The sequence below is a fragment of the Pipistrellus kuhlii genome, unplaced genomic scaffold (genome assembly GCF_014108245.1).
Source record: "Pipistrellus kuhlii isolate mPipKuh1 unplaced genomic scaffold, mPipKuh1.p scaffold_m20_p_3, whole genome shotgun sequence".
In the NCBI taxonomy this organism is placed as follows: Eukaryota; Metazoa; Chordata; class Mammalia; order Chiroptera; family Vespertilionidae; genus Pipistrellus; species Pipistrellus kuhlii.
In genome coordinates, this window is record NW_023425529.1 from 95890830 (window position 1) to 95917940 (window position 27111).

A 27111-nucleotide genomic window follows, 5' to 3' on the forward strand; every position below is an offset into this window, starting at 1 on the left:
GGCACTGAGGTATTGGGGAAGGAAAGATTAATACAACAAAGGATTTGCAGTTTAGTGGGTGAGACAGATAAAATGTTAAATGTACTATGCTAAGTGTCATTAGTGAGGCACAAGAGATTTGGGAACATTAAGGGAGAGTACCTAAGTCATAGGGAGAGAGTCCTCGTTGAAGATGAACCTGTGAGAAGTGACAGCTGAGTCTTTCAGGGTAAATAAGTGTTAGCAGGCATGGAAGAAGTGTAGGACCTGGGAAAAGAAGTGAAACAGGAAGGCTTGTGAGTGATTCTTGAAGTAAAAGAGTCAAAAATGATCCCCAGGTTTCCTGGTCACTGAGTGAAAGACATCAGGCCAGTGGATTAAAAACAGAAGAACTCATTTGTGAGGGTGGGGTGGTAAGTTACCTTTTAGACCTGATATGCTTGTGCTGCCTTTGTGGAGGTGCTCACTAGGTAGGTAGGTATGAATCTGCAGCTTGGGAGGTAGCTAGGGACCCAACCCTAGATTTAGGCATCATTAGCATACAGGTGGTAGTTGAACCAATGATAGCTGAACACAAGGGGAGTCAGTGGTAAGAGGAGAGCCATGGGCTTTAAATAAGACCTGGGACTCATAAACTTGTAAGGAGCTGACAGAGATAGATGAGCTCTCTAGAAAAAGATTATGAGGCAAGGGAAAAGAGGTCTGAAGAGAACCAAAGGGTAGTGTCATAGCAGTTGAAAAAGCACAAAGTTCAGAAGTATCAAAGTCAGCAAGAATTTAAAGACCGAAAAAGCCCTGCCACTGCATATAGTATATGGCAGGGTGGGAAGATCTTATAGCCATTCCACTTTCTCACAGATATATTTGACAATAATAATGATGATGTCTATATGTTCCACTTATCAAAAACATCTATCTATACATCCACTATCCTGTGTTTGCTGGGAAGAAGCTTTAAGATGAAAGATGGCACATTAGGTCTTACTTCATCCACTCACTCCCCTGGGTCTTTTTCATAATTTTTGTACCATGTTTTATTTATTATCACTCTTTATAAGTATAATTGGGCAGGAAAGAGGGAGGCAAAGGTCCAAAGACCAAAACTAATCCATAGGACAAACAGAAAGGGAGGGCAAGGCAGTAAGACTCTCTTCTAATTCTGAAGTTTTCAAAGTTTAATACCAAGAATACCTTCATGGTCACAGTACTCATTTCTGGTGCTGTAGTCATGATGGTCCACCACAGGAGCATCTCCAATTTGTTAGTGTGGCAAACAGGACTACACTGGAACTTTGCTTTAAAGAGGATTTACTGTTGGAGATGGGGGCAGGTGGAAGAAGTGAGTTGTTGATCCACCGTGTTCAGGTATAGAAGTAACCCACTGTTAATGAACCAACCCAAGGACAGTGGGAGCCACCAAACTGTATGTGCTAATGAAATCCATTCTCAGAAGACAGGCATCAAGTTCCAGACTGAGAACAAGGGAAGAGATCCATGTTTTTTCCTGAAGCTCTTACATTGAGTAGGCCTCTGAGAAACGGAACCCCTTTTTGTGAAGTAGAAGTAACTTTGCTCCAAACTTCACCATGATATCATAAGGTTAACCAAATCAACTGAAAATGTATCTTAAGTTTCATGAGTGAAAGTTAATAACTGAATACAAGGAATAACCATTTCCCTTTGTTTTCTATGTCAACAGATGGAATCTCTTCATGTACTGTAGAGGTTAAGTCAAAGATGGTAATTCTTTACCCAAAATACATTGACTTGGCTTCTCCTCCTAAATATATCACTTACTGGCTCTGTTGCGCAATGGATAGCGCATTGGACTTCTAAATATATCACTTACTCAACAACCCCTCCTAGCTTTGGATATAAAAACTACACTACTAAGAAACTTCCAATATCTACCTGTCCAAGAATCCAGTAAGGAGTGGAATTAACTGGAATTCACCTCCAGTTTCCCCTAAATAAAAGTTTATTCTAGGTAACCTAACAGAAAGAGAAATCTTTTAAATTTCCTATAAAGAGCCCATTCTTTTTCTTACAAATCAAGGCCTATCTTAGAAATGATAGTCAAAAGATGGCTGTAGGGGCAGGGAAAAAACAACAAGTGTTTATCTAAAGGCAGAAGGGCGACAGGTCATAACTAAGGACTAGAAACAATGGTCCTAGAGTACACGTGTCAAACACAAGGCCCGAGGGCCAAATCCGTCCTGCCAGGCCTTGCAATGTGGCCCGCACCTCGCTGTCATCACTGCACTCCGCTGCGTTTCCATCACAATGACAGTTTATGACTGTTCAGTAAACCATTCGGCCCGCGATTTAGGCTGGATTTTAGATTTTGGCCCCTTCTCTGATTGAGTTCGACACCCCTATCCTAGAGTGTTTGCTCTGCCAAGGGACCTCTCTGTGGATATTTCTGTAGCTTTATTTGCTGTTCTGGAAAACAGACAGCATTCTGCAAGCCACTTTGCATACCCTACCTGTGTTCATCATCAACCTTAACTCCACCAGTCACAATGTTTGGAAAGCTTTCGTACACCTGGTCAAATCTCTCTGCCTTATGTCAAGAAAGAAAATGATTTTTGTTGTTGTTGTTGTTCCTAAGCTGCTTCCTTCCACTCCTTCCACTCCTTCCCAGAATTGGAGCACTCAGTACTATAATTTTCTTGCTAAAACCAACACATTAAAGATCCTGCAATATGTGTTTCTAAAAGCCCTTCTCCCTGTCATAAAGCCCACTTTATGTTCACACTTCCCTAAAAGAATCTCATGCTTTTGTTTTCAGAGAAGCCTTCTATGTAGGCTAATATCTTTTAGTTGGCTATCGCCCACTCTGAAATAAATATTCATTTCCAAAGAGTTGCTAACCACCAAGAGTCCAAATCAAATGCCAGCTCAGATGAACACCTCCACTAGTAACTGGCCCCCTAACCCTTCTGTTGATATAACACACTTTGAAATTTACAGGTTTTGGCCACAGCTCCCAGACAGCTGAGCAAGGGCCTGCTTCCAAGTGGCAGGCAAGTATTAAGTGCCCAGCTGAAGGGATTTAGACCTACAGGTCACTAATGACAACAGATAAATAGAGGTAAGTTGGTTCCTGGAACAATGTGACAGGCACCCAAGGTAAGACTACACTAAAGTTATTCCCTTGGGCTGCCTCACTTTTCCTACTTTGCAAGCCAAATGGCAGCAGTGGAAAGACACTCAGGGTGGAACAGTTGTTCTGTAGACTCAGATGTCTCATTTATCAAAGGGACTCATCTGGCATTCTGATTCACTCTTAGAGCAGCTGAGGAAAATTGCAGAAGGGCCATTCCTGTTATCTTCCTCATTTCTGAAAGTCAAATCTTGATCATGCCCTTCATGAACCACGCCTGTGTACACTATATCCCAAATATCCTGGGGAAAATCAACATTCATAATCACAGGAACCTTACAGACCAGGAAACCTAGCTTGAAAGTACCAGAAATCCTGGGGACTGAAAAGCCAATGTGTGGAAGGAAGAGATAAGAGAAGTAAAGAGCCTGAATAGGCAAGAGGAAGAGGAGATGAATGCCAGGTTTGCAGAGCATCGGTGCAATTTCTACCAGTTGACAACATTCTGCATGCTGCTCTGTCCCCTGGTAGATTACTGCTGACTCAGAAGTCGTGCACATCCTTTGGCAGTGGAGGAAAGTGCTAGAGAGGCTGTGTCTATAAAGTACATGCAAGAGCAGTGTTTATGTTTCTATTTACAACAGAAGCAAAAAGTCAGGTTTCACTGGCTGAGAACACTCAATCTCTAGCTCTTAGAATAGATGGGTGGTTATTTGAGGGACAGGGGAGAATTATATTTAAAAATAGAAAAAGAAAAGAGAAACAAAACAACAAAGTAAGAATTATACTTTAAGAGTATAAAATCAGAGTCGAGTTCAGTCAATTTTCTCCCTACTCACTGCACCAGGCAACGTGCAAAATCTTTGAATCTTATTTTAAATATTTATTAAGCACTTCTTTCCCAGCTCATTCAGTCAGAAGTCTGATTTCTCTACATAGATCTTAGAAGTAGGCATATTGGAAGGATATTTTGGGATGTCACTGGGAGGGAATCCTCCTATCTAATAGAGAGGGAATATGCTAATTGACTATCATGCCCTCACAAAGACGGTGGCACCCACAGCCAATAAGGAGGGAATATGCTAATTAATTGCCACACCCTCAACTATGGAAGTGCCCACAGCCACAAGATGGTGGTGCCCAGTTTCCTGATTATAGAGTTCCCTTCATGTTATGTCTCTGAAACAAGGGCTGTTCAGGCCACTGTCATCTGCTGATGGGGATACTGAGGTCCTCTGCTCAGGAGAGCAATGGGCTAGCTGAATTAGATCATATAGGATCTAATTCAACAAAACAACAAAGTAAGAGTTATATTTTAAGAGTATAAAATCTCTTAAGGAATAAAGGAATAAAACTGCTTGTTGACTTCCCAGCTCCTGTACCAATCAATAGCTTCTCATCTCTCTCAAAGCTCTTAAGTAAGGTTCACTAGGTACCTAGGAAGAAAGCCAAAATACAATAAGGAAAGCAGTCTTCCTTGTATATTCTTTTAAAAATATATATATTTTATTGATTTTTTTACAGAGAGGAAGAGAGAGGGATAGAGAGTTAGAAACATCGATGAGAGAGAAATATTGACCAGCTGCCTCCTACACACCCCCTACTGGGGATGTGCCCGCAAACAAGGTACCTGCCCTTGATTGGAATAGAACCTGAGATCCTTGAGTCCACAGGCCAATTCACTGAGCCAAACCAGTCAGGGCCCTCATATATTCTTAATCCTCTAGTTTCTGAGGTATTGCACCCTCAGCTCTTTCCTGATTTTCCATTTCACTTAACACCAAACTAGCACTCAGTAGGATGACCAGGTAATGGGAAAACAGCCCCACTCTCACCTGCATGTCCCCTCCATTCCATTGAGCTGCTCTTTAGTCACCAGACCTCAGCACCTGCATTTCTACAAGGACAGAGCTGCCTGGGGGACCAAGTCTCTGGAGCTATGACCTGACATATAGTGGAAATGTACTGTTTCTGTGAAGTTGATGAGGGGAATAGAACCCAATCTCAGATTTCTATATGGGAACCCAGCAGACCAATACTGGACCAACCCTGAGGTGATGCATTAGCTTTGACCTGTGACCAGGCTGGGGGAGTATGGGAGATATGTGACAGAGGAGATTTCCAATTGCTACCAAAAAATTGTATTTGGCAATGTTATGGTCAGCCTGGACAGGGAGTGATATTCTTTCTTTTTAAATTTAACAGCAATAAAATTTTTAAGTCCTCCCTTTACCTCCCAAATATAAACCAGTAAAAAAACAAAACAAAATTTCAGGCCCAGAGCTGTCAAAGTAGAGACAAATGCCTGACACAAAAATGGAAATGATCTATGGTGGGAAGACAGAGCTGAGTGCCATAAATACTGAGGAACACTTGAAGTCATAAGGTGACTTGATGGGAGCTGGTAGGGCAAGGCTGGGGTGGCATCAGTGGCTACATGGCTCTAGGCCTTGGCCTGGCCCTCCAGGTGCTTCACTTGGGGTCCTGGGTCTTGGATTCCTCCTCATGGTCTTCATATATCTCACCCTTTTTCTGGGCCATGGCGTCCTTGTACTGCTGGTACTCAGATACCAGGTCATTCTTGTTGTTCTCAGCTTCAGTGCACTCCATTTCATCTATGCCCTCACCCATGTACCAGTGCAGGAGTCCTTGCGCCAAAACATGTCTGTGAACTGTTCTGAGATGCATGTGAACTGTTCTGAGATGCATGTGAATGGTTCCTAGATGCCTATGCTATTGCTGATGAAGGTAGAGGACATCTTGAGCCCATGGGGCAGGATGTCACACATAGCCATCTTCACATTGTTGGCGATCTACTCCATGAAGTATTAGCTGTTCTTGCTCTGGACAGCCAGCATCTACTTGTCCACATCCTTCATGGACATGTGATGCAATCAAGGAAGACAGTGGACACAGTTAGGTAGTAGCTGTGGCAGAGGTCACAGGCAGTAGGTAGCCATCATTTTCTTGGCATCGAGCATCTGCTGGTTGAGCTCAGGCACTGTCTGGGCCCGGTCCTGCTGGCTGCACTAGATGGTGAGCTGAGCAAAGTTGGGCAGGAAGAAATGTAGGTAGGGCCTGGCTGGCATGGCTTATGGTTGACCATTGACCTATGAACTAGGTCATGGTTCAATTCCTGGTAAGGGCATATGCCCAGTTTTCAAGCTTGATCCCCAGTAGGGGGCATGCAGGAGACAGCTGATCAATGATTCTCTCATCATTTATGTTCTATCTCCCTCTCCCTTCCCCTCTGAAATATATATTAAGAAAGTAAGTGCAGGTCGGGGAAGGGCACCATCTTCATGGCCAGCTTGCACAGGTGTGCGTTCAGCTGGCCAGGAAAGTTGAGGGAGCTGGTGAGTTTGTTCATGAGGTCCCTGTAGGTGGGCACAGTCAGCTTGAGGGTGCTGAAGCAAATGTCACAGAGGGCCTTGTTGTTGATGTAGGAGGTCATATAGCTGTTCTTCACCAGCTGGTGGATGGACAGCATGGCATTGTAGGGCTTCACTACTACCGTGTTTCCCCGAAAATAAGACATCCTCCAAAAATAAGACCTAGCGCATGGAAAGATAAGACATCCCCTGAAAATAAGACCTAGTGCAATTTTCGGAGAAAAAATTAATATAAGATACTGTCTTATTTTTGGGGAAACAGGGTATGTCTGATACTTTATGAGAGGGTGTTCATGATGTGGTTAGGTACTCCTTGTGCACCTTGCTGATGAGAAGTGTGCCAATCTAGACCCCGTGCCCTCATCCAGAGGAGTCATCTGGAAGCCCTGCAGGCATTCACAATTCTCACACCCATTCTGCACCATGTCCAAGACAGTTTACCAGTTCAGCACCCTTCATGGAGTAACCCTTGGCCCAACTATTGCTGGAGTCCACTCTGACAAAAAAAAGAAGTTGTCAGGCCTGAAGAGGTGTTTGAGAGCCCCAGATCAGACACCGTCCATGATTCCAGGCTCTAAGTCCATCAGGATGGCTCAAGGTACATACTTGTAAGAGGAGGCCTTATTGCAGTAGACACTGATGCACTCCAGCTGCAGGTCCAATCTCCCACATAGTTGCCACTGGGGTCTATATTCTACTCATTGCTGATGACCTCCCAGAACTTAGGGCTGAATCTTGTTGCCACACTGCCTGACCTGGATGTGCATAATCTCCCTCAAGCTCCATGCTGTGGTGGGCAGCTGTGTGAAACAAGGCAGGGGTGTGTCTGATATTTGAATAGGAGCAACTAGCAAGAACACAGCACTTTTGTTATGAATTCTCATACAATCTTACTCTAGGCTGTGGAATGACCCTCTATAGAGGGCTCTGAGAAGAACTGGTTCCTATAAACCTAGTTCTGCATTATTAGATCTCCAGTTCCATTCTCACCTCTTACACTGTCAATACCTTTGCCTCTCACATGGCCCAGAGGAAAGGCAAGGATGTCCTCATACTTATGATTCCAACCCTCCTTTACCCCAGAGAAGCCTCTGGCACCTGTCTGAGGCTATGCAGACTATCCCCTTTGTTTTTCTCTGAATCATGTTGCATTGACTATTATACTATCTAGTAAAGAGGAAATATGCTAATTGACCCTCAAGTTGTTGCAAAGATGGTGGCGCCCACAGCCAATAAAAAGAGAATATGCTAATTGACTTCCCTGTCCTCAAAGATAGCAGCATCCACAGCCAATAAGGAGGGAATATGCTAATTATCTGCCCCACTCTCAAAAATGGTAGTACCCACAGCCAATAAGAAGGGAATATGCTAATTGACTGCCCTGTCCTCAAAGATGGTGGCACCCACAGCCAATAAGAAGGGAATATGCTACTTGACTGCCACACCCTCAAAGATGGTGGTGCCCATAACCACAAGATGGCGGCACCAAGTCCCCTCAGCCTCTGCCTCTGGAGTCCCCTAGTCCCCTCAGCCCCCCAGCTGCCCAGGGCTGGCCCAAGGCACAGGCAAGCCTCAGATGTCAGCTGCCAAGCCACCCAGGGCCACCCAAGGCTCAGGTAACCAGGGCTGGCTAGGGCTTGTGCTGCCAGCAGTGGCAGCAGCAGAGTTGTGATGGAGTGTTGCCTTTCCCTGATCATGGGGTCGCCTCCTGCGCCTAAGAGCTCCCGGACTGTGAGAGAGGGCAGGCCAGGCTGAGGGACGCCCCCTCCAATGCATGAAAATTCATGCACCAGGTCTCTTGTACTATTATAAAATGGTTCCTATTTCAAATATTTTTTAAGTGTATAGTTCAGTGGCATTTAAATATATTCACCTGTTGTTTATCACCACCACCATCCATCCATCTGTCATATATTTTAAACTTCCTCCTCACTATAGTTTACTTCTCCTTTAGTCTATCAGTATGCTTGGATCTCTCTCTTTAAATTGTGTTCTCCAAGCTACTACTGGCTAACCCAGTTTGCTTTCCTGAAAGAGTAGTCTACTCTTGCTATCAATACTTTAAGATCTCCTAATGACCTCACTCTGTTCATCTTTCATTCCCTCTACAATCAGGCTTCTGTCTCCATCACTCTACTAAGGTCAACATTAACATTTTAATTGTGAAAGGTTGAGACACTTAAAAAATATTTTTAATTGATTTCTGAGAGGTAGGGAAAGGGATAGATAGATAGATAGATAGATAGATAGATAGATAAAAACATCAATGACGAGAGAGAATAATTGATTGGCTGCCTCCTACAAGCCCCCAACTGGGGACCGAGTTGACAACCCAAGCATGTGCTCTGACCAGGAATTGAACAGTTGACCTCCTGGTTCAGAGGTCAATGCTCAACCACTGAGCCACACCGGCTAGGCTAGACACTTTTTAATCCTTCACTTAGTTATTTCCACTCTGTGGTTCTTCTTAAAAACTCTCCCTCCCTTGGCTCTGACCTCTGCTTCTCCTATTACTATTCTCACTGCTGCTCAGTTTTCTGAGAAGGCTCCAATTAGTTCATCTGCCTCTCTCCTTCATAAAATGGATAACCCCTTAACTTTTATCATTTGCTCCTGAGACCCAAATGCTATTAAACTTACTTCATCTAGACATCTCACAGGCACTTCAAACCAAGAACTCCAAAACAGAATACTTCTGTTCTCTTCCACTGATTCATATAGTCATGCAGCCATCACCATCCAGCCACCAATTGGGAATCTAGGGTCATCCAAGACATTCTCTGTCTCTACTTCTCAATCCAATCAACCAAAAGCAAAGTCCTATTGAGGACCTCTATCTTATAAAAGTCATCTTCCTGCCATTATCTTAGTAGGAGCACCTGTGATTTCTAGCTTGAAATATTCAATAGCCTATTAATCTTAATTCCTGTCCAATCCATCCTCCACCTGAGTGCCAGAGTGTTCTTTTTTAAGAGCAAATGTGATCCTGTAACAGCCCTCACTGCCTTTAAGGAATAATCAGCAAGGTTCAAAATGCCCATCAAAATTTAGCATTGGCCTTATTTCTTACACTTCCAAACAAACCATTTTCTTTGCTCATACTTTGTTTCAAGAATGTACCACAGTCTTAGGAGCCTCCTCGACTTTGTTCATGCTGTTCCCCTTGTCTACTATGTCTTTCCTCTCTGTCCACTTGAGACTGCACTACTTATTCCAGACTGCACTGAAATGACCCCACCTACCCTAACACCAGGCAAAGCTAATCACTCTCTGCTCTACACTTCTTCTCACCTTGCTACACACCTCCCTTTTAACACTTCCCACTTGCTCCACAATGACAGAACTGTCTACCAATCAAGTTACATGGCACTGGTTAGCAGAAGGGTGATTCATGTTTATACCTGTAGTCAGTGCACATACCCATGGAAAAGCAGGCGCCAGGGAAAAAGGAAAAGACAAATAAAAGGCTTACTTGGGCCACAATATCTAATGTCACAGAAGTATAGGAAAGGAGAAAGGTATTTGTGTAATGTTTAGTTTGTAAATAACTTGTTATTGATTTAGGGGGGTGAGAAAGGAACAAAGAAGTAGCCAAAACTTAGTTCCCTAAAGCATCTTTGTACAGGTACTGATTATGAAAAGAACTACTATTGTATTTTTGATTCACTTTCCAGGATGATATCTACCTTTCTGAGATACCAGAAGATCCCTAAATTACTAGTATTGTGATTTCAAAGTACACAAGCATCAGATAGTCCAAAATGAAAAAACTCACCAGATACTCCACAGGATACCTACATGGAAATGGGGGAGGAAGGAAATAAAGCTAAGGACAAGTATGCACTCTTTGGAGAAGGCTGGCTGCAAAACAGGACCGGTAAGCTGTTTCAAGAGGTTAACAGCTAACAAAGGAAAAAAGATTTTAATTTCCAGCAAGGTAGAAGTGCCCATGCACCAAGCGAACTGATAGCTCTGCCTTGACTTCAGGCCACAGGAGGGAGTAGGGCTAGTTGGCTCCAAGATCCTGATTATTTTCAACAATTTTCATGGAGAAAACCTCACTTGTCTCCACAGCAGGAAGAAACCAAGAGGGCCAATCTTAAACCAGCTCTACAGAATATACAGAGGTGGGCAAAAGTAGTTGTGAATACGTGAAACACAAAGTTAATTCTTGTATTAGTTATTCATTAACTATTGTTTCATTCCTACACTAAACCTTGAAAAGAGTCCATTTGGTTAGAAATGAAAAATCCAAAGAAAGGGAATAACAACAAACTTTTCTTTCTTATGCTTAAACTTTTCTTTCTTATGCTTAAAGAATATTGCAAATTCTCCAAGCTATACCCTGATAAGCTCTTGAAAATGTATAACCCACGACTTCTACTTACACCACTCCCTTGCTTTAGAGATGACCTCCCATCCCATCCAAGAGGGTGCTGAAGTGCAGCCAAAATTTAGTTTCTTTTCTTCTAAAACCAATATCCTACAATTAACTGCCATGAGACCTATGGGCTCTAAAATTCTAATTACTTTGGAGTCAAAGCCAGTCATCTACCAAACATTTTCTACAGAAGACTAATTAATCTTTGTTCAATTCAGCACCAATGAGATTAGATAGAATAATCCCAAGAGAGCACAAGAACGCTCATCATGCCAACACCTGATGTCCAAAAGACTCAGTGCCACCTTCAGGCATTCTTCTAAAGTCCAACAACAGCGTTTCATGTTACACGTTATTCCTTGCCCACCACCTGATTTTCTAAACCCTTGCCTAATTTATTATAGGCATAGGACTACTGTTAATTGACCTGCTGGCTGTGGTACACAGAACACAAATACTTTGGCTTGCTCTGTGGACTGAAATCTAAAATCTGAGTGAGCCCAGTGCTCCGTAGGGGATAGTACACAGTGTAAATACTTTTTGACCCTCTTACCAGCTATGGCTTAGGCAAGTCTGACTCCAGGAAGGCCATTCTTACCAGGAAGGCAACCAAAAGATGCCATCTGCCCTCTAACAAACTGGAGGACTTCTATGCCTGCAGTCATGACTCAGGACCATTCAATGCCAAGCATGACCAAACTGACCTGGGTGCATCCCACCCTCTCAGGTTCCCCCTTTGGGTACAGCCTGAGTATACCCAACTTTTAGAAATATCACTCACTCAGGACAAGGAAAAGTGAATGTAAACAGATATTTGATCCAGACACTAAACATTATAAAAGACTTTGTTGAAGGGCCTTAATTGTGTTTCAGGAGACATCTGATCAGAAGCTCCAGAGCATCTGAAACTACATTATGAAGGTAATAGAAATTCAATAAAATCCTGCTAAATGACATTAAAGAGGGCAGCCTCTGCCTGGCCAGTGTGGCTCAATGGTTGAACGTCAACCTATGAACTAGGAGGTCATGGTTCGATTCCTGATCAGGGCACATGCCTGAGTTGCAAGCTCAATCCCCGCAGGGGGTGTGCAGGAGACAGCCAATCAATGATTTCTCTCTCATCACTGATTTATCTCACTCTCCCTTTCCCCCTCTTCTCTGAAATAAATAAAAATATATTGGGGAAAGAAATGGGCAGCCTCTGAATGGGGCAATTTAACTCACTTGTTCATATTAAAGCTTCAATCCCTATTAGTAATAATACCATTTTTAAAACAATATATTTTATTGATTTTTTACAGAGAGGAAGAGAGAGGGATAGAGAGTTAGAAACATTGATGAGAGAGAATCATCGATCAGCTGCCTCTTGCACACCCCCTACTGGGGATGTGCCCGCAACCAAGGTACATGCCCTTGACCAGAATCGAACCTGGGACCCTTCAGTCCACAGACCGATGCTCTACTGAGCGAAACCGGTTTCGGCTCTTTCCTTTTCTTGATGTTTCACCTTTTGTCCTCCTTTTTTCCCCCCCGCCTTTTATTCCTTTTCTGTTTCTAATCACTCTGATGAGGGCAAGGGAAATTCCAAAGCTATAGGTGTGTGTGTGTGTGTGTGTGTGTGTGTGTGTGTGTGATCACTCCATGAGGCTGCCCCAGAGAAGACAGTTCTTGGGGGCACTGCTGCCTCCCAAACCCATACCTTCCCCACTCCCCTACCCCCCTCTCCCCTCCCCCGTGGATGGAAGCTAATCGATGGAGGGTGGGGAGGGTGGGGATAGGCAGTTGCAAGCGCCTCCCAGGCCCACAGCCCAGGCTGAGGCTAGGAGCAGATTGCACGTGGGGATGGGGGTAAAAGGGTAAAAGGGATGGGAGGGAAGGCTCAGCCGCCTCCCAGGCCTATGGCCCAGGTTGCAGCTGGCTGCTGATCACGCCAGGGGTGCACGGCAAATCTCAGGGGGGTAGGGGAGAATGCACCGCCTTCCAGTCCACTGCCTGGATCCTGGCTGAAAGCTGATCGTGCCTGGGGTGCACGGCCGCCTCCCAGGCCACTGCCCAGGTCAAGGCTAGGAGAGAATGGCACTGGGGGTGCAAAGGCACCTCCCAGGCCTACAGCCGGGGCCTCATGCTGCCTACTCTCAGTGGGAGCCCTACCTGGGCCTGAGAGGACTGGGTGCCGTCATTTTTGTCTCGGAGTGATAATTAATTTGCATATTACTCTTTTATTAGATAGGATTGTACTCCAAAGTGTCTGTAGATGCAAGTGGTGAACCTCCCCTACAGGCCACGTGCATATATAAAAAAAAGTTTTCCCTAAGTGGCAGCCCTGATGAACTTTAAAATCATTTTTCATGAGAATTTTCAGCTGAAAATATTCAAGAACACACAAATAAGAATATATTTATTTTTATAATATTCATTGCAAATTGATTTTTTAAATTAAATTCAAAATATCATTGCTTGTGGGGATAGCTTCCATTTTGGACATGTGGCAGTTAACTGGTTAAATGTAGAATTATGCAAAAGAAGCAAGGAAAGGATAGTAGAATCAGAAAATTAGCAGAGATTAGATTAAAGGTCTAGAAATTCCCAATACACAGTTTAAATGTTTGGAAACGAATACATTTTACTTCCCTTACCTCAGCACTCCAAGATGTCTGTGCCCAACTGGAACAGTCTGGCTTGGAGAGGGAACACCCCCAAAGAGATAGTCTCACTTCACTAGGAGCAAACAAAAAGTCAATCTGGCAAAGGCCAAAGGATTATGCAACTGAAGTCTCCTCCTCTGCTTTTTCTTTGGACACTCCTCTAACTTTCGCCACACTGATAAATAATGAGGATTCCAAGGGTTCTTCTATCTTTGGCCCACTTTTTAAAAATTTCATTTTGCACTATTCTGAAACTGTCTCCTGGACATCTCTATCTGAATATGTGGGGGCATCTCCAAGTTGGGTTACTTAAAACAGAACTCCTTATTTTCTTTACCAAACTTATCACTCCCCCTAGATTGCAACCCTAGTAAAACTGCCATCCACTCTAGTCAGAATTCCAGGTTTTGGCCTTCAACATTACTTCCAACCTTCTCATTGCCAAAAAAAGGGAGGTCAGGGACTGCACTGTGGTAAGTACTGGAGGGAGTGAAGAACATACAGGATGCACTCCCCATTTGTTCTTCCCCCCATTCCTGGCCTTCCAGCCTCACTGCCTTGAACTTCTTATCTCTACCTGCACACTTGCAATGGCCAAGATCTACATTTAGTTTTCCTTCACATGGATCCTGCCTCATGGTGGGGTTTATTTATTTTATTTTTATGGTAAGATGTACTGAGTGGCCAGATAATTATGATCTCTGAATGCATAATAATCTGGCCACTCAGTGTTTGTGTGTGTGTATCTCCTATATAATAAAAGACTAATATGCAAATTAACCACCACTCTGCTAGACCCACAAACCACATCCACCAGCCAATCAGAGCGACTATGCAAATTAACCGCAACCAAGATGGCTGCAGCCACAGAGAGCAGGAGGAAGGCTTGGGTTTCCCTGGCAATGGAGGAAGCCAAACTTTCCACATACCCTGGTGGGCCCAGGCCTCCACTCAAGGGTACAAAGTTTCAATTATAGAAAGTAAATAAGTTCCAACAGAAATGGTGGCAGGCACGGAGTTGGAAAGAGCAATAAGTAAGGGTTACCCCAGGTGATGGAGGAAACCAAGCTTCTGCAGCCCTGGCTGGCCAAGGCCTCCACTCCAGGCTACAAAGTTTCAATTGTAGAAGATAAATAAACACCAGATACCAGGGCCTCCACTTGGGTTGCTGGGGGATGTGGCCAGCCTGCAAACCACCACAGGCCCCTCACCCAGGCCCCCCACGCCCTAAAGGAATCCCCACCCTGATCTGGGACACCCTTCAGGGCAAGCAGGCTGGCCCTCACCCATGCACCAGGCCTCTATCCTATCTAATAAAAGAGTAATATGCAGATTGACCATCACTCCAATACACCAGATGGCTGCTCCCATGTGGTCAAAGATCCTGCCCCCATGTGGACACAAGATGGCCACCACAAGATGGCCAGCAGGGGAGGGCAATTAGGAGGGACCAAGCCTGCAAGGGAAGGCAGTTGTGGGCAATCAGGCAAGTAGGGGAGGGCAGTTGGGAGGCACCAGGCCTGCAAGAGAGGGCATTGGGAGGGATCAACCCAGCAGGGGAGGGCAGTTAGAGGAGACCAGGCCAGCAGAGGAGGAAAACTGGGGGCAAACAGGCTGGCAAGGGAGCAGTTAGACATCAATCAGGCTGGCATGGGAGTGGTTAGGGAGTGATCAGGTTGGCATGGGTGTGGTTAGGGAGTGATCAGGCTGGCAGTCAGAAGTTGTTAGGGGCAATCAGGAAGGCAGGCAGGAGAGCAGTTGGGAGGCAGCAGTCCTGGATTGTAAGAGGGATGTCAGATTGGAGAGGGTGCAGGCTGGGCTGAAGGACACCCCATCCCGTGCATCAATTTCATGTACACACACACACACACACACACACACACACACACATTAGTGGCCTGGTGCATGAATTTGTTCATGGGTGGGGTCCGGCCAGCCTGATTGAGGAGACAATTTGCATATTAGTGTTTTATTATATAGGATATACACTGAATAGCCAGATTATTATGCATTCAGAGATCATAATAATCTGGCCACTCAGTTTATATAATCACAAAATTTACTAATTAAGCCATTTTTAAGTATACAATTCAGTAGCATTAAGTACATTCACAATGTTGTGTTTAATTACCACTATCTCCAGAACATCTTCATCACAAACTCTGTCCCCATTAAACAATAAGTCCCCGAACTCCTTTCCCCTCTATCCTCTGATAACACTATTCTTACTACCCCTATGAATTTGCCTAGACTAGGTACCTTATATAAGTGAAATCATATAATATTTATCCTTTTGTATCTAACTTGTTTCATTTAACACAATGTTTTCAATGTTTATTAGTAATGTATCATGTACCAGAACTTCATTCCTTTTTATTGAACAAGAGGCCCAGTGCACAAGAATTCATGCAATAGTAGGCTGGCTTTCCTCTGGCTGCAGGCAGGCACCTGGGACCTGGGCTGCTTCCCTCCAGCCACTGGCAGGCACCCAAGACCTGGGTGCCTTCCCTTTGGCTGCCTGTAGGCACTGGGACCCAGGCTTCGCCTCCCCCCCCCCCCCCCCCCCCCCCCCCCCCCGCCAAGCTTCGTCTGGAAGGTTATCTGGTTTAATTAGCATATTACCCTTATATTATTATAGATAACATTCCATTTTATGTACATATTCACCCATTAATGGATATTTGGGTTATTTTCATCTTTTGGTTATGAGGAATGATGCTGATATTTTATTTATTCAGATTCTGTTTCACGTTTGAAATGCCAATTCATAAGTCATGTTTCTTTCAAAATGTTCTTTCTAAACAAATCTAATCATGCCACTCCCCTATTTACACACTTAAAAAATACACACAACACAGGGTTTTTTTTTGTTTTGTTTTTTTGAGAGATGAAGGGAAAGAGGGAGAAACATCAATTAGTTGCCTCTTCTCATGGCCCATACTGGGGAACCAGGACACAACTCAGGTATGTGCCCTAACCAAGAATTGAATTGGTGACCTCTTGGTGCATAGACTGAAGCTCAACCATGGAGCCATACTAGCCAGGCTGTTTACACACTTTAAAAGACCATTTTGCTGACAAATTAAACTCCTTGGCTGCCAGCCTATACTGGCACACCCACATCACTCTCTATCTCTTACCACTCACCCCATGTTATGGCCATTCACACCAGTTTGCTGCTCCAGGACATGACATGCTTTTTCCTGCACATCTTGCCTTCAAAGCCCACAGTGTGCTTCCCCACTTGTAAGAAACATGCCTCTGATTCATCTTCATAGAAAAGAAACAAAATGTGGCCAGGCAATTACTGAATTTCCTCCAGAGCAAACAGGATGTGGGGATGGGGAGAAGGTATGAGAGTTATCACATGACTAACAGCACATTTTCTAGGAAGATTCCCCTAAACAAAGGAAAGTTGAGCAACTAGAAACATCTCAGCTCATTTTTTTTTAATGGCCCAATAGGAGGCAGAAAGACCTAAGACACATAGGAGAAAACAGGTGACCTCATAAGACTCAGCAATGAGGAACTGAAAGAAGGTCTAAATAAATAGGCTATGCTCCCTGCCCCATGTATGTGCGTACAATGGACACCTGTTCTCAAGAGTGTTATTAAAAGTCTCACTTTTGCCATGCTTCTGTTTCCCAGCCCATCATTTGAATTCAGATGGGTGAGCCTATGTACATACATTCAACCTTTTCAATCTTTTTTTTTTTTTTTAATATATTTTATTGATTTTTTTTACAGAGAGGAAGGGAGAGAGGGATAGAGAGCTAGAAACGTCAATGAGAGAGAAACATCGATCAGCTGCCTCTTGAACACCCTACCGGGGATGTGCCTGCAACCAAGGTACATGCCATTGACTGGAATCGAACCTGGGACCTTTCAGTCCGCAGGCCGACGCTCTATCCACTGAGCCAAACCGGTCTTGGCTCTTCAATCTTTTCCATCAGGGCTTCAGTTTCATATTTTCTCCGAGCCCTTCTCAGATCAATTTTGTTCTTTCTTTCCTCTTAGGTACAGTTCTTTCTTCTGTCCCCCAAACACTGCCTAGTAGACTCTGTGCTCTTATAGGATAACAAGTGTCTCTTGGTCAGGTTTCTATCACCAGCATTTAGCAGAATGACAGACCTACAACAAACATTAAATCTTTATAAATAAACTAAAATTTTGGTTTATGAACATATACTTTCAGTGTTCAAGTTAAATTGTATCTTTAAAAAGCAGTAGAAATACTTGTGTGTTCAATATTTTATTTGAAAAATCATGTTAGTTAGGTTGCTAACTTCCAATCCTCCACTGTATTAATTCCTTGAGAAAGAAGCAATAAATAACTACCTCATCTGTCCCCTGCCTGAGAAGGAACACACCTCCTTAAAACCAAAGGGCTACCTGTAACTAAGAAAAGTCTCATATCAGAATATGTAATAAATGTGTACAAACCAACTAGGAAGAAAAACAGACACTAAATGAAAAATGGGCAAAATACTTGACTAAGTAATTTATAAAATAAGACATTCACATTGTCAAGAAGCATCTGATTCAATATCATTAATCATCAGGAAAATGCCAACCATTATTATACACCCACTAGAATGACAAAAATAAAGACAGATGATATCAAGAATAGGCAAGGACATGGAACAAGTGGAACTCTCAGACACCGAGTAGAAACTGGCACAACTACTTTGGAAAACTGTTTGGCAGTAGTATAAAGCTGAATATAAATCTACCATAAAACTCAGCAATTTTATTATTGGTGGTACATCTGAAAGAAATGAATGTCCATGTTGATCAAAAGACAAGAAGAAGAATGTTTAGAGGATCTTTATTCTCAATACTCCCAAACTGGAAACCACACAAAGATTAAAAAATATATATATATAGCAAAATGAGAAATAAGCTGCAGTTATATGCAAACTGGAATATTAGGCAGCAATGAAAAGGAGTGAACTACTGCAACATGGATGAAACTCACAGATCAATGTTGAACAAGAAAAGGCAGATACAGAAAAGAATATATTGCACAATCAAGAACAAACACAACTGAAATCTAAGGTGCAGAAATCAGTCAGAATAATGACTGGGGATTTTGGGTGGTACTACTGTCTGGGAAAAGGCAAGAGAGACCTTTGGGATCTTGATCTGGATGTTGGTTACACAATATGCCAGATAATGTTGCGTCAGCTTGGTTAAGTTCAGAAGTATGAATCCCAGAATCTCCAGTAAGAATTGGCTAATAAGAGAACTTGCATGGGATTTGGAAGATGGAATTAAAGCAATAAGCATTGCTTTCAATGGAGTGAGGGACAAAGCCAGGGAAGCCTGGCAGGTTCCAGCCTGCCTTGCTCTCTTGCATACTACATCCAGCTCTTCTTTCTCACTGCTGGCCTTGCAAACTGACAGCCCCAGGTCCACCACCAGAAATTTGGCAACACCTTCCTATAGAGCACTCTAGAAGCTCCCCTTTGTTGGTTCCATTTTGGCAATGTACGTGCCTGGCTTCTCAGATTTCCCTCTAAGTTCTGTCTTGCCCACCCATGCAAATTTGTCAACCAGAGTGGTTAGTACTCCTCTCTGAACTCCAGCCCACCCTCCCCACCCCTACCCTCTAATCTTCACTTCCCCAACTTCTCCCACAATTGTGTCAGGTCTAATTCTTATAATAGACCTGTTATCCCGCCCGGCCAGCGTGGCTCAATGGTTGAGAGTCAACCTATGATACCGAAGAAGTCACGGTTAAGTTCCTGGTCAGGGCACATGCCCACATTGTGGGTTCGATCCCCAGTGTGGGGTATGCAGAAGGCAGCCTATCAATGATTCTCTCTCATCATTGAAGTTTCTATTCCTTTCTTCCTCTCCTTTCCTCTCTGAAATCAATAAAAATATATTTTTAAAAGTCCCTTATTCCTAAAGTTTCATAGTGGCTCGACTTCCAGTTGAACCCTGTCATACATATCGATGTTTATACATATAAAAATTCAAGTTGTATACTTAAAATTTGTATGTAGTCTTTTAAGAAAATACATCACACTAATATTTAAAACATAGTAAAAAAAAAAAAAAAAAAAAAAAAAAAAAAAAAAAAAGAATAGAAAGAAATAACCCCAAAATGACATCTTTTCAGTATCCTGCGTCAACACTAATCTGAGGATCACCTAGCAGACACATGAATGAATCTACACTACATCTCACATACCCTAACATAGAGCTGCTTGGCATAAGATCTGAACGCCCAATAAGTGTGGCTTCTGACCAGAGCCAGGGTGGTGCATTTTAAAAATAGCACATAGGACACATGCTCCCTGCCTGGCAAGCTATCAATTCCCTGGAACCAAGTTTCATAGTCCAGAGTGAGCTTTCCCTTTTGGTCAATTCACACAATTAAATGTATACCTGAATGCAAGTGAGTTTAGGGTCTCTAAATGGGCAGAAAAGGTCATGTGGGGGTAGGAAGACATGAGTCACAAATCCAGCCAGTGATCTTGACCAGGTAGCTCAGTTGGTTGGAGCATCGTCCCATACACCAAAAGGTTACAGATCTGATTCTCGGTCAGGGCACATACCTAAGTTGCTGGTTAGATAGGTAGCCATTTAATGTCTTTCTCCCTCCCGCCCTTCCTCCCTTCCCTTCTCTCTTTCTAAAAAATTAATAAAAACATATCCTTGGGACAGGATTAAATAAAAAATCCAGTCTGTTGCTGGTCGCTGTCTATGGGGCGATCAGGGCCCTGCTCTAACCCACTTTGACCTGGTGCCACCCACTCACCTGCTCCACCATCCCACCATGGTCCCGCTCTTGTCAGGGTCCCTCAGGGCCAGCAGCATCTCCACTGCCACCTGCTGGCAGCACCGCATTGCCAACGCTGGCCATGTTTCACTCTGCCTCCTGGTGATCAGCGCATGTCATAGCGAGCAACTGAATTCCTGGTCTCCAGGGCAAACTACCGAGGGGACACTTTGCATATACCGTATTTTTCGGACCATAAGACGCTCCAGACCATAAGACGCACCAGTTTTTAGAGAAGGGAAATGAAGAAAAAAAGATTCTGAAACAAATAGTGTCCTAAAATATTTTATGTGCATTAAAACCCAACATCACAGTCATAAACACATGTAATCAACCCTGTAAAGTAAACAGCAGCATTTAGAACCATTTTAGAGCCGGGCAAGCACACAGAGACCACACAGAGCCGGGCAAGTAAAAAAAATTTTTTTTAAAGTATATGTGTAGGCTATATTTGGACCATAAGACGCAGGGACTTTTTCCCCCCACTTCTGGGGGAAAAAAGTCCCTGCGTCTTATGGTCCAAATATAGCCTACACATATACTTCGGCACTTCTGGGGGAAAAAAGTGCGTCTTATGGTCCGAAAAATACGGTAAGTCTTTTATATATATTAACTAGAGGCCCAGTGCACAAAATTCATGCAGGAAGAGGGAGGACTCCTGCACCATCTCCAATCTGGAACCCCTTGAGGGATGTCCAACTTTCTGATAAGGTCCGATCCTGGTGGGCAATCAGACATCCCTTTCACAATCCAGGACTGCTGGCTCCCAACTGCTCGCTTGCCTGTCTTCCTGATTGCCCCTAACCACTTCTGCCTGCCAGCCTGTTTGCCCCTAACTGCCCTCCCCTGTAGGCCTGGTCCCCCCCAAATGCTCTCCTCTGCAGGCCTGGGTCCCTCTCAATTGCCTTTGCAGGCCTAGTCGCCCCCAACTTCCCTCCTCTGCTGACTTGGTCACCCCTAACTGCCCTCCCCAGTAGACTTGATCGCCCCCAACTGCCCTCCTTTGCAGGCCTGGTCCCTCCCAACTGCCCTCTCCTGCTGGCCATCTTGTGGTGGCCATCTTGTGTCCACATAGAGGCAGGATCTTTGACCACATGGGGGCAGCCAGCTTGTATGTTGGAGTGATGGTCATTCTGCATATTATTCTTTTATTAGATAGGATAGAGGCCTGGTGCACAGGTGGTTTGCCCTGAAGGGTATCCTGTATTAGGGTGGGAGTTCCCTTGGGCATGGGTGGCCTGGGCAAGGGCCTGTGGTGGTTTGCAGGCTGGCCATGTCCCCCAGCAACCCAAGAGGAGGCCCTGGTATCTGGTGTTTATTTATCTTCTACAATTGAAACTTTATAGCTTGAAGTGGAGCCAAACTTCCTACTTGCTCAGTGGCATCAACCATTTCTGTTGGGATTTGTGTATCTTCTATAATTGAAACTTTGTAATCTTAAGTGGAGGCCTGGGCCAGCCAGGGTGTGCAGAAAGCTTGACTTCCTCTATGGCCAGGGGCAACCCTAGCCTCCTGCTCTTTCCAGCTCTGTGGCTACTGCCATTTCTATTTGGATTTATGTATCTTCTATCATTGAAACTTTGTAGCCTTGAGTGGAGGCGTAGGCTGGCAAGGGCAGGCAGAAAGCTTGGCTTCCTCCATTGCCAGGAAACCCAACCCCCCATCCTGCTCTCTGTTGTTGCAGCCATCTTGGTAGGGTTTATTTGCATATTTGCTCCTGATTGGCTTATGGGCATAGTGGAGTGATAATTAATTTGCATATTACTCTGATAGGCTATCTAAGACAGCCCAGTGACTATATGTTTGCAGAACAACACAGAATTAAACACAATCCAAGTGGGTGAAGGAAGATGAATACGAATGACTGTGGCTGCCAGTATTTTTTTGTCCAATAAATCAAAATCCTGAACACTCTAAGAAAGGTACATAAATATTGCTTCACCCCACCAAGGATAGTTCTATGGATTGGGAGAGAAGCCTGTGTAGTCCTGCCTTGCCAATGATGTCTCCTGTCAGACATATTCATCTCCTCCTCTTTCTAGAGTGGTATGACTTTTTTTGATCAAGCTTTTGGAAATAGTCATTATGGTCAGTGTTCATTCAGGTATGATAATGAGTACGAAGAAAGAAAGGTGGGTTGAAAAAATGTGTCCTGAGGTAACTTTTTGGACCTTACCTAGTCTAACGATAGCCACCAGTGGACCTTGCCAAAAAGAAAGCTCCATTTAGGAGCTTCATTCACTGATGCAGAAACCCCTTAAAAAGGAGCCTGAATTCTTGATTAGGCTTCTAAATAGTCCGAGTAGTTATAGATGACAAGTGTCCAGTAATTCTGCTGGTCAATTCAAGGCAAGTCCAACTCACGATACCATCAAAGGCAGCCCTGAAGGGTTTAAGTCTCATGGGCACTACCCTACAAAATTCAGCCTGGGTCTGTTCTGCTGAATAATCAGCAGATTATCTATACGACAGTAGGCCCAGTATGGTCCCAGGTGAAATCAAATCTCATAAAGCCTACTCAAAAATAAATAAACCATGGGAGGACATATTTGCCAATGATATCAACGGTAAGGGTTTAATCTCCAACATTTACAGAAAACTCATACAACTTAACAAAAAGAAGATAAACAACCCAATCAAAAAATGGGCAACTGATCTAAATAGACACTTTTCAAAAGAAGACAGAAGAATGGCCAAGAGACATATGAAAACCTGTTCAAAATCACTAATCATCAGAGAGATGCAAATCAAAACAACAATGCGGTACCATCTTACACCAGTCAGAATGGCTATCATCAACAAATCAGCAAACGACAAGTATTGGCGAGGATGCGGAGAAAAAGGAACTCTTTTACACTGCTGGTGGGAATGCAAACTGGTGCAGCCACTGTGGAGAACAGTATGGAGTTCCCTAAAAAATCTAAAAATGGAACCCCCATTTGACCCAGTGATCCCACTTCTAGGAATATATTTTAAGAAACTAACAACTTGAATCAGAAAGGATATACGCAACCCCATTATTCGTAGCAGCACAATTCACCATAGCTAACATTTGGAAATAGCCTAAATGCCCGTCAGCAGATGAATGGATTAAAAAACTATGGTACATCTACACCATGGAATACTATGCTGTGGTTAAAAAAACGTTTCTACCATTTGCAACAACATGGATGGAAATGGAGAGCATTATGCTAAGTGAAATAAGCCAAGCAGAGAAAGATAAAACATCACATGATCTCACTCATTTGTGGAATATAATGAACAGCACAGATTGATGAACAAGAACAGAACCAGAGACTGAGTAACTTCAATCAGAACCTCAAAGTTCAGGGAAGGAAAAGGTGGGGGTAATAAGGGGGAGAAATCAACCAAGGAACTTGTGTGCATATATATGAGCCTAATCAATGGACAGGGGGGTGGGGCATAAGTGGGGGGTAAGGGGTAAGAGGGGGATAAGAAGACATATGTAAAACAATAATCATAATCATAATCATAAAAAGAAAGAAAGTGTGAGGTAACCGGAACCCAAAGAACACCCAAGCACGTCTTTCCTGCCATGCTAGCTAGTCATCAGCTGTAAGGTAAGATAACCTGGGGCTATTAGGGAAGTATTTCTGGACATATGTTCCTGATCCTTTATGGATGGGAGTCCTTACGTGGGCTGATCTCCCTGCCTAATGTAGTCACGGATGATACTAAACACCCTGGTCATGCAGGAGGACCATGGGTGGGGCAAGGAAGTATAATTACACAGGGGTCACCACCCAGCTTCCCTTCTGTATGACACAAAATCAAACCACTGCTTCTCTGTGTGTAAAACTAAAGAAAGGTTTCTGACTTGCGTGGACACCAAAGGAAGGACCATCATTACTTCCTCCTGGGAGAGGTGAAAATGTAACAAAGACCTTGTCTATATAAAAAGAAATTGGCAGCCAGTTTGAAATGGAATTGCATGGCCTAGAGCAAAGAATATCCTTTGATATTATTCTACAATGTCATTATAATTTTTCCCAGAGTTGGGTTATCCCCCATTACCTATAATAGTACCTCACATCTTTGGGGATCAATAAAAAATCATCTTTTTGGTGCTTAGAGACAAAGATAACACATCTCTAGATATTTTAGAATTACAACAGCATAATGTACAACTATCACAAACAAACTTACAAACCAATTCGTTGAATGTCTGGCAGCAGTTTAAAAATGACATAAAAGGATTTAATCCCTTCCACAGTGTAGAGAGCCCCCTGGGAAGGCACCTGAGCATTCTATATTGGCCCCTCTGGTCCTTTTGGCCAAGAGTGACCCTTTTCTTGTGGTCTATTTCCCTCAGCTGTTGCCTGAGCTTTCAGTTCATGTCGAAGGCTGAAGCATCATGGTGGCTGGTACCATGGATCTGTCTCTCACCCAGTGGGATGAGCTGGGCCCTCTCTGGAGAAGAAACCTGGGTTTCCCAAAATATGTGATCAGTGCCCGGGCCTTGCCAGCAGGTGAAGGGATCCCAAGATAGGTGCTGGGGGTGGAGGCCATGGGGGCATAGGCTACCAAGGAGACAGAACTAAACCTCACATCACCCTGCTTGGCCCCGAAGGATGGTTGGTTAGCCAGAGACGGGTAAGATTCCTCAGGGAAGGAACAACCTAAGACAGGCACAGTCGCATAGGGGCCATCAGGAGAGAACTTGGGGGTCAATAGAGGTGGGCACAGACCCTTACCACCCCTCCAACTCGTCAGATGCTTGAACCTTAACCCTTCTAAGGGATGTCTCCTGCCCCCATGTCTGATTTGCTTCCCATGCCCAGCTCAAATTGGGACCCAGGTAACAGACAGAGACTTGGCTGCCAGCAGGAGCCCTCTCACTGCAACATGACTCTGTTTGAGATGTCTTATACCCATGGTGTGGGGAAGTGGGTTTTTGATATCTAAATCCAGCATAGTATCAGGAATGCTCAGGGCCTACTCAAGAATGCAAATAATCCTTTCCACTAATACACAAAGGGTAAAATAAGGTTGTTGATAGAGTGTTGAGTTTGACAGTTGAATAGTCAATTCTCAGAGATAATTAAATTGGCTAATTGAAATAAGAGAATATTCTAGAAAAAATAATTGCACTATACAAAAAACTGTTCCTAAAATGTTAACAAAATGCTTATTGGCAGTTCATCTCATGGTAAAATTTCACAACATATAATGAACCTATAGCAGTCATATTTTAGAGCAAGTAATTAAAATGTAAAAGCTATCAAGACTACATTATAAAATTTCCAAAAGCCTCATAATATTTAAATTAAAAAAGGGGGTGACAGTGGAAAAATATCATATAAGGAAAAATATCCAGCAAGTAAATTACATCTAGAAAATTTGTACTTTAGAAAATTAACTTTTATTTGAAATGCTAACAACAAGATACCCATAAAAAACATACATGGTGTCAAAACAAGCCAGAGGAAAATCATTTGAGGGGGGGAAAAAAAAAGAAAGAAAGAAAAGGAATCCCAAGTCAAATTCATAGAAAATATCCCTTTATTAACTTTTGGTCTAGAATATGTTTGTATATTTTCAGAAAACAACTCCAAGACCGTGTGGATTCCTGCAATAGAGAGGAATTGACAGGAATGCCCCAGCCATGAAGACAGAAAAGAATCAATCCAGAGATGGAAGACGCTGACAACACCTTGCCATACTAGCAGACAGGAGCTGTGTGTCACTGAAGGATGCCCAGGACCAAACCAGAGATTGTCAGAACTGTATGAATTTATCAATAAAACACCATTTGTCAACCAACCAGATCTGAAATACCATGGCTGACATGTACACATAAGGAACTGTTTGACATTGAAATTGGGACTCAAAAGAAATGTTGATCCAGAAAGGAACTCTCTACAGGCTGATTCATTTGCCTCTCAGCATAATCATTATGGCTTGTCTCAGTTTCGGTCCTTATAAGGGAATTCCTTGTATCACATGATCTAACGCATCTAGTGGAAATAATGAACAACATAAATTGATTAACAGAAACAGACCTGGAGACAGAGAAGCAGCGATCAGACTGTCGGGCCTCAGAGGGAAGGTAGGGGCACAGGGGAGATATCAACCAAAGGACTTGTGTGCATGCATATAAGCCTAACCAGAGGCCATGGACAACAGGGGGTGGGCATACATGGGATGGGAATGGGGGGATGAGGGCAATTATGTGACACCATAATCAATAAAGAAATTTTAAAATAAACACATAAATAAATAAACAAACCGGTAAATTTTTTACATTTCTTTTTTCCTAAGTAAAATTTTTCAATTACAGTTTACAGTCATTATTTTGTATTAGTTTCAGGTGTATAGCATAGTGATTAGATAATCACGTACTTTACAGTGTTCCCTCCAATATTTCCAGTAGCTACCTGGCACCAGATACTCTTATTACAATACTGTTGATTATATTTCCTATGCTGTACTTTATGTCCCCAAGACTATAACTACTAGTCTGTACTTCATGATCCTTTCATTTTTTTTTACCCAGTCCTTCAACCTCCTCACCTCTGACAATCATCAGTCTATTCTTTGTATTTATGAGTCTGTTTATTTCATTTAGCATAATACCCTCTAGGTCCATCCATGTTGTCACAAATAGTAATGTTTCATTCTCTTTCATAGCCAAGTAATATTCCATTGTATAGATGTATCTCTACTTTTTAAAAATCTACTTGTTTACTGATGGGCGTTTGGGTTGCTTCCATAGCTTCGCTACTGTAAATAAAGCTGCAGTGAACATACGGGTGCATATATTCTTTTGAATTAGTGTTTTTGGGTTTCTTTGAATA

General features: G+C 43.2%; 1 protein-coding gene and 1 pseudogene across 18 annotated transcripts in view; both read right to left on the bottom strand.

The window, feature by feature from the left end:
- The window catches only part of MICAL3 (microtubule associated monooxygenase, calponin and LIM domain containing 3), a 262563-nt gene that overhangs the window by 182888 nt on the left and 52564 nt on the right, over window positions 1-27111 (bottom strand). The window contains exon 2 of one of the 18 annotated variants that reach the window (XM_045588547.1): window positions 142-246. The exons of the other annotated variants lie outside the window; for them this stretch is intronic. The gene's annotated coding sequence lies outside the window, so the exon portion shown is untranslated. The remainder of the gene's footprint in view (window positions 1-141; window positions 247-27111) is intronic. 18 annotated transcript variants of the gene reach the window in all.
- Window positions 5294-7040, bottom strand: LOC118728795 (annotated as a pseudogene).